The following is a 13,630-nucleotide window of genomic DNA, read 5'->3' on the forward strand; positions in this document are numbered from 1 at the left end:
CCCATCCAGGGGCGTAGCTGCACCCCTGGGTGGGTCCTTAGTCTCGTCCCGTCCCCCTCACCTGAGTGTCTCGTCCCTGCCCACCCTGAGCCCCGAGGGGGGCTGGAGATCTGGGTCCCGAAACCAGAGGAGGAGCTGCTTCCAAACACCGTCCTCGCCTCTCAGGGGCGAAGAACATTTGGGGTTCCCTTTTGGAATAGGGATCCCAGAGTTGAAGACGCTTTTTCAGTGGGGTCTCCAGCTCTTCGTCAAGGGCTTCTGCATCCTGAGCAGGGTTCTGGACGCCAAGCTGTATTCTCTTTCTATTCTGGGTGGGAATCTTGGCTGATATAAACGCCCCGAGGGGCGCAGGGCGGGGAGGAGGGTGGGGGATGATGGGACTAGGGCTGAGTGGGTGACAGGCAGCTGTCTTCAAGGACAGCAAGGTGGGTAGGTTTTCACCTCTATAAGGAAGGCTGTGGGGAGGGGCTAGGAAAAGTGCTTACTGCTGGATTTATCACATGTCTGCTTTGGGCTCTTGGGTCCCTGTAAAGGCCTCTTAAATATGGAAAATCCCAGAGTGTGTGTGTGTGTGTGTGTGTGTGTGTGTGTCAGAGAGAGGAGAAAGGAGGAATATAATGGCCACGTTGTAATATAATGTCCTCACATACTTTATTTTTTAAATTTTTTTAAAATATTTATTCAGTTTTCAGTAGACCCAACATCTTCATTTTATTTTTTATGTGGTGCTGAGAATCGAACCCAGTGCCCCGCGCACACCAGGCGAGCTCGTTACCACTTGAGCCACACATCCAGCCCTGTCCTCACATACTTTAGATCTTTCAATCCTCAGGGAACCTTACAGACCTGTGAGTTCATTAGCCATTAGAGACATGTGGCTGTTGAGTGCTTGAAAGTAAGGCCTCTGAATTGAGATGTGCTGTAAATTTAAAATACATACCGGCTTTCATGGGATTAGTAGTTAAAACAGTGTAACATACTTCATTACTGACTTTTAAATACACTAAATATTGATTAGAAATCAAAACGATGATTTGGGGGTATACTGTGTGACATAAAATATTTTAAATTAAGTTCACTCATTTCTTTTAACTTGTGAAAACTAGAAAAAGTTTATGGCTCATATTCATGGGTATTTCTATTAACCAGCACTATTCTAGAATAAGCATTATTACTTTCCCAACTTCACAGATCAGAAGGCAAGGCTGAAAGACCTGACCGGCCACAAAGCCAGTAAGTGAATGAGTCTACATTCTTTCCACTCACTTGGCAACAGCCCAGGTGAGTTTCAAAGGTTTGGGCAGGATGAGGTCAGCACCAATCCTAATTAGTCTCCAAGATGATGGTTAACAGGGGCAGGTGAACAGGAGCCTCCACCTTTTCCTCTCTAGAGCCAGTTTCTCCAAATACAAAATGATGATAATTACAGGTGCCCTGGAGCCAGCATTGTGAGCAGGAAATGAGAAGCTATATATGAAAGGGGGTCGAGTTTATGGGGCAAAAATGCCTCCATAAAGCCCAAGGTGAGGCTGTCATTATAAATATGAATCCTACTTGCTATATCCATAGTTGCTCCTTATTAGAGGTGGAAGTGAAAAGCCAGTCATCCATGAGTAGACTCTTGGCCTTAAGTTGTCTTCATTAGCCCTGCTTTAGGAAGTCAGACCTCTGGGATCCCCCCAGATACGAGCAGGTGCCTGGTGCCTTCTCTCAGGTGGGCATGGATGTCCTAGACTCCTCCTCTCTCCCCTCCACAAGCTGCTGGGCCCCTCCTTGACAGCTGTCTCATTGGTGCTATTCTCAGTGTTCTAGGACTTGGCCTCTACCTTCTTCCACTCCTGCCTCCAATTCCACACCATAGCCCTTCACCATCAGCTAGGGGCTTCCAGAACCTCCCCAGAAATGGCCCTGCTCCTGGTGACTATTGAAGATTACACAGTTGCACAAAGATTTTCTGGAGACAATTGCTTGTTGGACTTTGTTGTTTGATTCAAGCTGGAACTTAAGGCCAACAGAAGCAGAGAATGAGGCAGGGAGTGATGTTACGGGGGTCATGGGCTCTGCTAACAGGTGGGCATTTGATCACCTACCATGGAGTACTTGATCACCCCATGGAGTGAACACACTCTGATGCCATTCCTGGCTAAGCCATTCAACAGGTCACTTCACCTCTCTGAGCCTGTATTGCCATATCTGGAAAATGGAAATCTGTGATTGCTACATTGTGTGGCTATGAGGCACTGTATGGGCTCTGAGCATTGAGTGACAGACAGACAGTAAACAGACAATGATGACATGGATTAGGGCAGGCCTAGCACCTGAGGACTGTCTGCTTTGCGGATGGCTGGCAGTGAGCGTTCTTCCCAAATATGCCTGCTCCTGCCACCCAGCCTACGCCTCTTCATGCTAGCTCTTTGTCCTCCTCCTTCCCAGCACCGCCCCTGATGTGTATTAGTATATAATCAGAGAAACACACATGCAGATGTTCAAATAATGCCTGCCCTGCCCAAGGTGACTCATTTGAGGGCTGTGAGTTCCTGCTTTCCTCTCCAGTGTAAATACCCCAACCCACCACGCTGCCACAAAGCAACACTTTTTGTACAGCACTGAGCAGATAATAACAGGAGGAAATAGAGCCAACTAGTTCTCTTCTTCCCTATAATAGACATCTGAAGAGTGTTGGGGGAAAATAATTGGTTTTCTCTCACTCTCTCCCTTTATCTATTTGTCTTGGTGTCTAAAAAGGAGCAGGTCTGAATTCACAGTAGCTAAACCATGGAACCAACCTAGATGCTCACCAATAGACGAATGGATAAAGAAACTGTGGTATATATACATAATGGAATATTACTCAGCATTATAAGAAAAGAAAATCAAGGCATTTGTGGGTTTAATGGATGGAGCTGGAGAATATTAAGCTAATGAAAGTAAGCCAATCCCCAAAAACTAAAGGTCAAATGTTTTCTCTGATTAGTGGATGCTGATCTATGATGTGGGGGGCATGGGAAGAATAGAGAAACTTTGGATTGAGCAAAAGGGAAAGTAGGGAGAGGTTGAGGGTAGGAAAGATGGTGGAATGAGATGGACATCATTACCCTAGGTACATGTATGATTGTACGAATGGTGCATCTCTATACCATGTTCAGCCAGAGAATTGAAATGTTGTGCTTCATTTGTGTATGATGAACTTAAATGGATTCTGCTGTCATGTACAACTAAGTAGGACAAATAAAAATAATAAAAATAAATAAATCCAGAGATCACTTAAAAAAAAAAAAAAAGAAAAAGAGCAGCTCTGCTGGCAATTGAGCAAGTGATAGAAAGGGACACTGATATCCTCCAGCTACAGGTCATTTCCTGCTTTAGACCTGAGATCACCAGCAGTGTTTTAGCTCCATCACTCTTACACCGAAGGCACTGTGATGACAAAATTCAAACTAGAGAATGCATTCTCAGTGGAAGACACACCCACACATGTCTTTTATGAAAGGACTTGGGATCTTACCCTTCCCTCTGCCTGCCCTTCATCTCCACCTGCCTTCAAAGGGCTCCAACAGGAAGGATTCTGGTGAGAATGCTCTAGTGAAAAGTGCCCTGTGAACACATAGCATGTTAAGGGTGAGGATTACTGTTGATTGATGCCCTATTTATAGGTGACACACATAATGTAGCTAAAATATATCTAGTCAGTCTAATGAGCAGGGCCTTGAGATTTTGAAAACTTTAGTTTCCTCTACAGAATAATGAAAACCTAAGAACCATACTGACAATAAGATTATTTCCATTTTTATGAAACAAACTCACATCCTATCTGTTGGACCCCTTAGAGAAGGCCCAGAGAACTGGTCACCCCCAATTTCTCTTGCCCTTAAACCCATACAATGAAGCCCCACCTACTACTGCTTAATAAAAAGCATCTGTGAAAATGGAGGAATGTCTTTAAAAGCATTTAAAAAGCTTCCTTTTAAAAATATAGTATAGGGCTGGGGATGTGGCTCAAGCAGTAGCGCGCTCGCCTGGCATGTGTGCGGCCCGGGTTCGATCCTCAGCACCACATACAAACAAAGATGTTGTGTCCGCCGATAACTAGAAAATAAATATTGAAATTCTCTCTCCCTCTCTCTTTAAAAAAATAAAATAAAATAAAAATATAGTATAAACCTGAACCTCAATTTACATTACTTTTAGAATGTCAACTTCACCTAAGTTTGTAAATTTTTGCATCAGATGACAATAATAATTTAGAGTGAATAAATAGTAATGTTTTTAAGCCACCTTTTTTTATGCCAGGGAGGGAACCCAGGGCTTTGTGCATGCTAGGCAAATGATCTACCACCAAGCTATACCTCCAGCACCCTAAACATCCATTTTTAATACAGATACCAGTCTGGGCCTTTCAAAATTGAAGATGCGACTCCTGGTTGGATATCAAATTCTCTTTAAGCTTTACCCCTCAAAAATGTAATTGTGGGGGCTGGGGTTGTAGCTCAGTGGTAAAGCATTCACGTAGCACATGCAAGGCCCTGAGTTGGAGCCTCAGCATCACATAAAAAAATAAATAAACAAACAAAATAAAGATATTTAAAAGAAAAGAAGAAGAAGTAAGGCCTAGTGGGAAGAAGTTAGGTCATTGGAGCATGTCCTGGATGTGGATAGTGAAATCCTAGCCCCTCTTCTTCTTTCACTTCCTGGAGAACTTTGAAGTGCTTCTTTCACCCTATTAGTCTCTCATAATGTACCATGCCACCACAGGTCCCAAAACAAAAAGCAAAAAAACCAATGGACTGAAACCTCCAAAACTATGAGCCAAAACAAGCCTTTCCCCCTTATAAGTTGTTTATCCCAGGCATTTTGTTACAGCAATAGAAAGCTAACACAATCACTTTCTCTGTGATGCTCTCATTAGGTAAAAATGCTCCCTCCTCCCTGTACTATCGCACACTCCCTCCCTATTATCCTCAGCCCTGGTGCATGAGGTTGTTCACGACAAGGAGGTATTACAGTAGAAATGAACAAGCAGCAGACTCCTAAGTGGGGAGTCTAGGCTCCGTTTGAATCTTCTCCACTCGCCAAACCCTAAACCTCTGCAGGTCAATGGGTACCTCCCTGCCCATGGATTTGGCCTGTTCTTTGAAGTTCCAGGACCCTCTGTGGAGCTCGTTCCTGTACTTTCCAACTGTCTGGTCCCTCCTTGCCTGCTCTCTGAATACAGGCTTTTTCCACATTTCCCCAAGATCTGGGTTGCCAAGGAATCTGGGTGGGGCCAGCCCTGCTGCCCTCCATCAGGCCAAGCCAGTGCAAAGAGTGCTGGTCATTTCTCCAGAAGCTACAGAGCCCAAGATCCGCTCTGTTTCACTTTCAAGGCAAATGGCATTTATGGAAAGGTTGACGTCAACATTTTCCTCCCTGTGGCAAGGAAGCAAGTTAGACTGTGTAGAGCCTAATAATTCTACCTTCTGCTGAGAGTGTGCAGGGGCAAGGTTTGCAGCAATAGGTGCAGGCAGGAAGGGGTGGGGGTGGGGGGTGGGCTGTAGACCCCCAGAGGGCCCTGGCCCAGTGACTGCTGTCTTGATTGTTCTTCCTTAAGGGTCTTCCCAACTAATCTGGGCCTGACCAGCACCCCATCCCCATGCTGGCATTTAAACAATGCCCCACCCTGCTCACCACTGTCTCAAGAACAGTCTTTGCAAAGAGAGCAAGTAAACTCATGAAAGACCTAGGGAAAGAAACACTTACAATTTGGAAGGCTAATTTTTTTTCAGCTATAAAAGAACATTAATTTTCATTTTCTTTTAAAGGTGTTTATTAGACCTTGAGCACTTAAGTTACAGAGGCGGCCTCCCTTGTGTGGCTGGGGACCTTCAAAGGAACTCCAAATTGTCCCTGGTTCTGTGGTTCCTTCCTTTGTTTCCCATAGTACTTGATTTGACTGTGTAGAAATGATGTTTCTTGTCTATCATCATTTATGCCTGTTATGTAGGCATGATAATAGGCATCATTTTAAGCTTAAATTTGTTTTTTTAAAAGTTGGTTCCTCATATTTGTGGGTTCCCCATCTGTGGGTTCAACTAATTGTGAATCAAATGTATTTTTTTTAATTGTGTACTGAATATGTACAGACTACTTCCTTGTCACTATCCCCTAAACAATAGCATAACCACTATTACACAGTATTTGCATTGTATCAGGTGTTATAGGTAATCTGGAGATGATTTACATTATACAGCAAGAAGTGCCGGTTATATGCAAATATTACACCATTTTATATAAGGCACTTGAGCATTTGCAGATTTTGGTATCCACTGGGAGGGTTCTGGAACCATTCCTCCTTGGATACCAAGGGATGACTATATTTGATGCCACAAATTCTGTTGCTAATAATGTGATACCATGAAGAGTTTGCTGCAGGTCACTGCTGTGGGCAGCAAGGTCTCAACCCAAGGGATCTGTAAGAGACAAGGTAGAACAATTCAGAGGTGGCCCACCAGGGAGGCAGGGATGCTGGGCTACTTAGCCTCCAATCTGTCCTTAAACAAGTCCTCCTTCCAAAGATGCTGACCAGGCTGGGCAAATGAGTCCTGGGGCAAGTTACAATTGTTTGCAGTGGGAAGTCATCAGCATGTCCATGAAGAGTGAGGAACAAAGACATATGGGGGTGGGGGTGGGGTTGTCCAACAATGGCTGCTACAAAGACATTAGCTAGAAAGTTTCTTTACCGCTCCAAAGATGTGGCTTTTAGTCATTGTGCCTGGAGCTGGCTCTCCACATATCATTCCTGTCTTGTTATCTTTCAGGGACCTGCTGTTTCCATGCTGGCCCATTGCTCTCTTCAAAACCTGAACATTTCCAGTTCCTCTCTGAGGATTTGGGAATCTTTCTAATCTAGGCAGTCATTGGACTCAGAATTGAGGGAAAAGGCCGAAGCTGTTCTCAATTGTTTCATTGTCCTTGCTTGAAGCCTGTAAAGATGAAGGTCTGACCACGAAGGCCTCATCATAATGGTGACTCAGAGGAAGCCTTGCTAGTTTTTTGAAGAGCTGCTAAGAAATATCTCACCCTCCCCGCCCTTCTGCTGTTAGTTTTGGGATGCTAGAGAAGGACATGACCTCTGCTGGGTGAGCTCGGGCACCGCAGGGCGCAGTACTGCTGGCTGCCCCTGCTGGTCAGGGGCGCGAAACCCGGCATGAAGAAGTGCAGGCGGTACATCCTGGGAACAAATCTTTACTCCTCACACTTCAGATAGAGCCCTAATATCCAGAGTATACAAAGAACTCAAAAAATTAGACAATAAGAGAACAAACAACCCAATCAACAAATGGGCCAAGGACCTGAACAGACACTTCTCAGAGGAGGACATACAATCAATCAACAAGTACATAAAAAAATGCTCACCATCTCTAGCAGTCAGAGAAATGCAAATCAAAACCACCCTAAGATACCATCTCACTCCAGTTAGATTGGCAGCCATTATGAAGTCAAACAACAACAAGTGCTGGCGAGGATGTGGGGAAAAGGGTACACTTGTACATTGCTGGTGGGACTGCAAATTGGTGCAGCCAATTTGGAAAGCAGTATGGAGATTTCTTGGAAAGCTGGGAATGGAGCCACCATTTGACCCAGCTATTCCCCTTCTCGGTCTATTCCCTAAAGACCTAAAAAGAGCATGCTACAGGGACACTGCTACATCGATGTTCATAGCAGCACAATTCACAATAGCTAGACTGTGGAACCAACCTAGATGCCCTTCAATGGATGAATGGATAAAAAAAATGTGGCATTTATACACAATGGAGTATTACTCTGCATTAAAAAATGACAAAATCATAGAATTTACAGGGAAATGGATGGCATTAGAGCAGATTATGCTAAGTGAAGCTAGCCAATCCCTAAAAAACAAATGCCAAATGTCTTCTTTGATATAAGGAGAGTAACTAAGAACAGAGTAGGGTCGAAGAGCATGAGAAGAAGATTAACATTAAACAGGGATGAGAGGTGGGAGGGAAAGGGAGAGAGAAGGGAAAATGCATGGAAATGGAAGGAGACCCTCAGAGTTATACAGAAGTACATACAAGAGGAAGTGAGGGGAAGGGGAAAAATAATATAAGGGGGACAAACGAATGTCAGTAGAGGGAGCAGAGAGAGAAGAGGGGAGGGGAGGGGAGGGGAGGGGAGGGGAGGGGAGGGGAGGGGGGATAGTAGAGGATAGGAAAGGCAGCAGAATACAACAGACACTAGTATGGCAATATGTAAATCAATGGATGTGTAACTGATGTGATTCTGCAATCTGTATATGGGGTAAAAATGGGAGCTCATAACCCACTTGAATCAAATTGTGAAATATGATATATCAAGAACTATGTAATGTTTTGAACAGCCAATAATAAAAAATTAAAAAAAAAAAAAAAAAAGAAGTGCAGGCGGGGGAAGGGCACCATGTTCACTGCCAGCTTGCGCAGGTCTGCATTCAGCTGGCCAGGGAAGCGCAGGCACGTGGTGACCCCGCTCATGGTGGCTGACACCAGGTGGTTGAGGTCTCCATATGTGGGCGTGGTCAGCTTCAGGGTGCGGAAGCAGATGTCATACAGGGCCTCGTTGTCCATGGAATAGGTTTCATCTGTGTTCTCCACCAGCTGGTGGACAGAGAGGGTGGCGTTGTAAGCCACCGTGTCTGACACTTTGGGGGAGGGCATGACGCTGAAGGTGTTCATGATGCGGTCTGGGTACTCCTCTCCCATCCTGCTGATGAGCAGGGTGCCCATGCCTGAGCCTGTGCCTCCCCCCAGAGAGTGGATCAGCTGGAAGCCCTGGAGACAGTCACGTTATGCTCAAATTCGGGACCCCCCCAAAAGACCACCAGAGACCAAGATGGATGTAAGCAGCAAAGAGGTGTTTATTGCCAGCTAGCTCGGTCCTCTGCACTCACACAGCAACTGGTGACGCTGAGAGGCCCTGAGCCCAGGGTTTGCAGCAGTTTTATACATTCTTTGGGGAAGGCAGGGACTTCACATACATCACATCTTAGCAAATCATCACACACCACGGGAAAATCATAAAACAACTCTAAAACATGATTAGCACATTCACTGGCAGGAACAAGTTGGGTAAGGGTGATTGGCTAGTACAAGAGGGGGATTCATTTGAACTGATTGGTTCAAAGGGCATACGTGCTAGACTATATGGTTTCCCAACATGTTATCAACCACCATAAACTACTGGGAGGGTCATCTGGCATCCCAAGTATTTTCCCTGTCTCATGCTGATGGGACACCATCTCTCCTGTTTGTAGATAAACAACTCAGCAGGGTGGGTCTGTGCTCTGTGGGTCTTTCCAAGGACAAGGGTCACACCCCCTTCCTTGGACAGACTTTGCTCTGAGGTAGAGGCTGGTTTTTCAGTCACAGCTCTCTGACTCCTTCCTGACCAGGACCAAGTCCACCAGCTCAGCTCCCTCTGTGTAGTGGCCCTTTGCTCGGTTATTTCCTGCACAGCTCTGGCCTGCCAGAGGAAAAGAAAATATTAGCCACAGATACATAAGGAATTCTGGATTCTATCATTTGGATTGTGGTGGAAAAGACAGGTCTAGTATCAGATGGCAGATTCTTCTTCTTCAAATATGATTTTGTTACTTAAAGAAAAAATGTCAGTGTACTAGTGACCTTCAAACTCACTGGGTTGGGAGGGATGGGGAATTATGATCAATGGATACTAAGTTACAGTTAGATGAAAACCAGTGTCTCTGGTATGCTATTGATCATAGGGTGTGTATAGATAATAATATTTGGTACGTTTCAAACAGCTGCAAGAAAGAATTTTGAAAGTTGTCACCACTGGGAAAAAAAAGATACAAGGTAGAGGAGATGAAGATGTTTAACCTTCTTTAAACATTACACAATCTAACATGTATTAAACATTAGATGGTAATCCATTAATATGTTCAAGTTTTATATTTGTATGTATTCGTTTTAAAAATAAAATTAAAATAACTTTTTAAAGTTTTTAAAGGTTCAGGGGGGAAAAAACCTGGGATAAAGTTTAAAAAAATTGAGGAATAAATAGTGTGCCTTTAACAAAACTCAAATGCTTGTAATACTAAGAACAGAACCTTCTATAAACACTCTAATTAGGTGCAATTAAGCAGGCAAGGGGAAGGCAGGATGGGATCAGAGAAGAGGGGCTCTAAGCAGCTGTCTGCACCTTGGTCATAAGCTGTGCTACTGGCCTTTGGCTCCTTGAAGTGGTTACTTGTGGTCACCTTTGAAATTACCTGTAGCCCACAAGCCCTGTTTGAAGCTCTTCTTGCTCTTTGTTCTTTCCCTTTGGAGGCTGCTCTGTAATGGAGGCCACTGCAGTCTCTGCAGGCTGACATTCATCTCTGAGCTGTCCACAGAGGGACCAGAGACACCACCTCCCCTAGACTGAATCGGGTTAGGCCAGGAGTGGGGCTATCTGTGGACACACTCTCCCCTCAGCACTTAACTCTGAGGACAGTAAAGTGTGTGGCTATTAGGAAGAAGGTGAGTCACTTGGCCAGCTCCCATGGACCATGAGGACATACCGAACACGAAGTTGTCTGGCCTGAAGATCTGGCCGAATGGTCCCGACCTCACTGAGTCCATGGTGCCAGGCTCCAGGTCCACCAGGATGGCCCGAGGTACATACTTGTTGCCTGTGGGAACAAGAGCTTAGACCTGGGCTTGACAACCAAGTCGTGGGCAAGACTGTGCTGTATGAGCTCTCACAGCACAATTCATTACAGAAAATTCCAGCATTTGACACAAAGGGAGGAAAAAGAAAAAGGAGATGCTGAACATGCTTAGTCATGCCAAACATGCAGGAGTCTTAAGGAACCAGTAAGCTCGTTCTTTCTTTTTCTTTTTTTGCAATTTGTATTTTTCAATGAATATGCAAGAAGCATTTGTCATTCATATGCTCCTAGGACATTTCCTCTACCCACATGTGGAAAGCAAGGTTCACATTCAAATACTCACCAGCAGCTTCATTGCAGTACACGTTGATTCTCTCCAGCTGCAGGTCGCTGTCTCCATGGTAACTGCCAGTGGGTCGATGCTATTCTTATCGCTGATGACCTCCCAAAACTAAAATGAAAAGGAATCGCATCAGAGTCTGGAATCCTGTCACTGAGGATGACCTTGGAATAGGGGCTACCATAGTCAGTTGAGTCCTAGACAGTGACCAGAGAGCTGCTGTCCCCCATTTACTGCAGCAGCTGCTGCAAAGGGGCTTAGAAATCTGCAGAGCATCAGCCATCTTGTGGTCACAGACTGAAAGGCTGGGAGAGGCAGTGAAGGAGAGAGCACAGCAGATCCCCTTCTGAGTGGAAGTGGATGCAGGGGAGCTGTCACTCCAGCAGGGCTGAATGTCGCTGCATCCAGGGATGGATGCCTTGGCACAGCTCTCAACTGCACAGTTTTATATCACTGACATATATTTTGGCCTCTGGGCACTAACCATAGAAAAATGAATGGGTTAGGTTGGAAAGGAGTCTGAGATTACAACTGGGCAACAGTGGAAGGAGCTGCCAGTAAGGCTGCAAACCCCATTGTAAACTTGCAGCAGGAAAGGACGGAGGAGACATCCTTGTACAGGTGCCCGCCCACAACCATGCACCATGCCTGCTGCTATTGCAGCCTGAAATTATAGCACTGCACAGTGCTGTCAGTTTCCATCTCACAGATGGAAGAAGATCATTGTGTACATGTCATCACATCTAGACTGTGCCCATGTTAAGAGAATCTATCTAAATCCCTTGTCAATATGGCTTTATGGTTAAATAAAAACAAATACAGTTTTAGATAAGAAGAAACTGATTAAAAGGACCATTTTGATTGGCCGAATGCTCTGGTCTCAGTAATGTAAAAGTATTCAAAGACAGATAAAGGTGTTTTTAAATAAGGATTGATGAGCAGGTCTCACACAAATTTTGTGGAGACTGGGGGAGCCAAATGAGTCTCTTCCACAAGAAGAGTGGAAGAGACTCATCAAGTCTCTTCCACAGGAAATATTATTCTGTACAGTCAGTTGATTCTGAGACCAAGATGTTAAGGGGACAGTGCTTAGGAGCAAGTAAAACTTTAGGGGCCTTAAGCAAGGATAAATTCTGACTATGGTTTGGTGAAGCCAAAGTAGTGGGTAAGAAATGGGCAACTGAGGGCACTTAGTCATTCCTCCGTTGCTTCAGACCCACAAAAATCTACCATCATATGCCATCACGGGTGGAATAACCTTCATTGCAAAGCTGAGGTTGGTTCAGTTGGCTCTTGAGTGGGTCAACCTCCACGTTCTGGCTGTTCCTGCGGAGCCTGCTACCATCTGTTGCATAAGTTGCTATACTGTCAGGTTTTAGAGGGTCTCAGTGATCAGGCATTTACAGAGAGGTATACACAGAATATAATAATAATAATAATAAGTACTAAAAGTTATATTAAGAATAAAAGGAAGATTTGAGGTGTAAAAGGAGCTAGGTGTGAAGATCCTACAATGTTGGGCCTGGAGCATCGTTAAATGTACAAATGAGGGTGACAGTGACGATTTGATGAATTTCCTGATTTGCAATCTGAGTATTTTGGGTGATGGCAGAGACATCGGAGAGGTCTATGGAGACCATGCACAGCATTACTTCTGACTACACAGTCACAATATCCTTTGGGAAGCCAGGATCATGGCCAATGCCAGTTAGTTGCTGGGGACTGACCACAGGAGTTCCTCAGGTCTCTAGTGATGTTGGTGTCTTTGGTAAGATTGTCCATACTTCTGGCAGATCATGGACAACATGGGAGTCCTGGTGAACTTGAGAAGTGGTCTACAGTCAGCAGCTCCAGGGACAAAGCGTATCCATCCATGGTCTCCAGCGACATCATGTTTTCTCCATTTCCTCCCAAACCTTACCTTCTTGTTCTATGGTTTCTTAAGAATCAGGTGGAAAAGGAAGATCACAACCTCTTTTCTGGGGCTGAGATTCTGTGCTTCAGCTTGTAAATATAACATGTTTTTGTAGACCTTTTGGATTTTCCAGTGCCTGGCAAACTTAAATCAGAAGTAATAGTATAGTTAAGGTGAGAAAAGAAGGTTGTCTGGTTAAAGATTTGATAAGGGCTAGTAAGACTAAGTTTTAATCATATCTCATCTAACTATCAGGCACGCTTCTTCCTTTTCTGTCTAGTTCCTTCCCCATGAGATTCAAGAGATAATATCCACCCAAATCTTTCCACTCTCTTATGGACAATGTCCCAAATCCAGTGTATCAGATTTTCCTTATTTAAACTTCCTTAAATTCACTTCTAAGGCCTGTATGAGCCTCCCCACACCCAGGTCTGTTCTCATGAGGATAAACAATGCCTACAGCGTGCACTCCTAGGATTAAGGTGCTCCAGGGGTATCCTGATGATGGAGTTTGGATGCACAAACTGGGATATCCACAAATGTGCACCTAAGGCACTCTAAAAACTCTGAATACCAAAGATCAGATGAGCTTCCCTGGTTAGTAATATTCTATGCATATCATCACACATTGACATGCCTTGATTCCACAAGATACCATGAACTCCACCTTTGTTATTCCTCTGGACTCTGCCTAAGGCACTCTTTTTACTTGAATCTTTCTCCTATAAAA

The 13,630-nt window shown here is 44.5% G+C and overlaps 1 pseudogene; it reads right to left on the minus strand.

The window, feature by feature from the left end:
• Positions 1–7,089: 7,089 nt before the first annotated feature.
• On the minus strand, positions 7,090–12,875 carry LOC124098601 (tubulin beta-2A chain-like; annotated as a pseudogene).
• Between the last annotated feature and the right edge of the window lie 755 nt (positions 12,876–13,630).

Source organism: Marmota monax, unplaced genomic scaffold (genome assembly GCF_021218885.2).
Source record: "Marmota monax isolate L192 unplaced genomic scaffold, Marmota_monax_Labrador192_F-V1.1 WCK01_AAM20220418_F8-fsc00029, whole genome shotgun sequence".
Lineage (NCBI taxonomy): Eukaryota > Metazoa > Chordata > Mammalia > Rodentia > Sciuridae > Marmota > Marmota monax.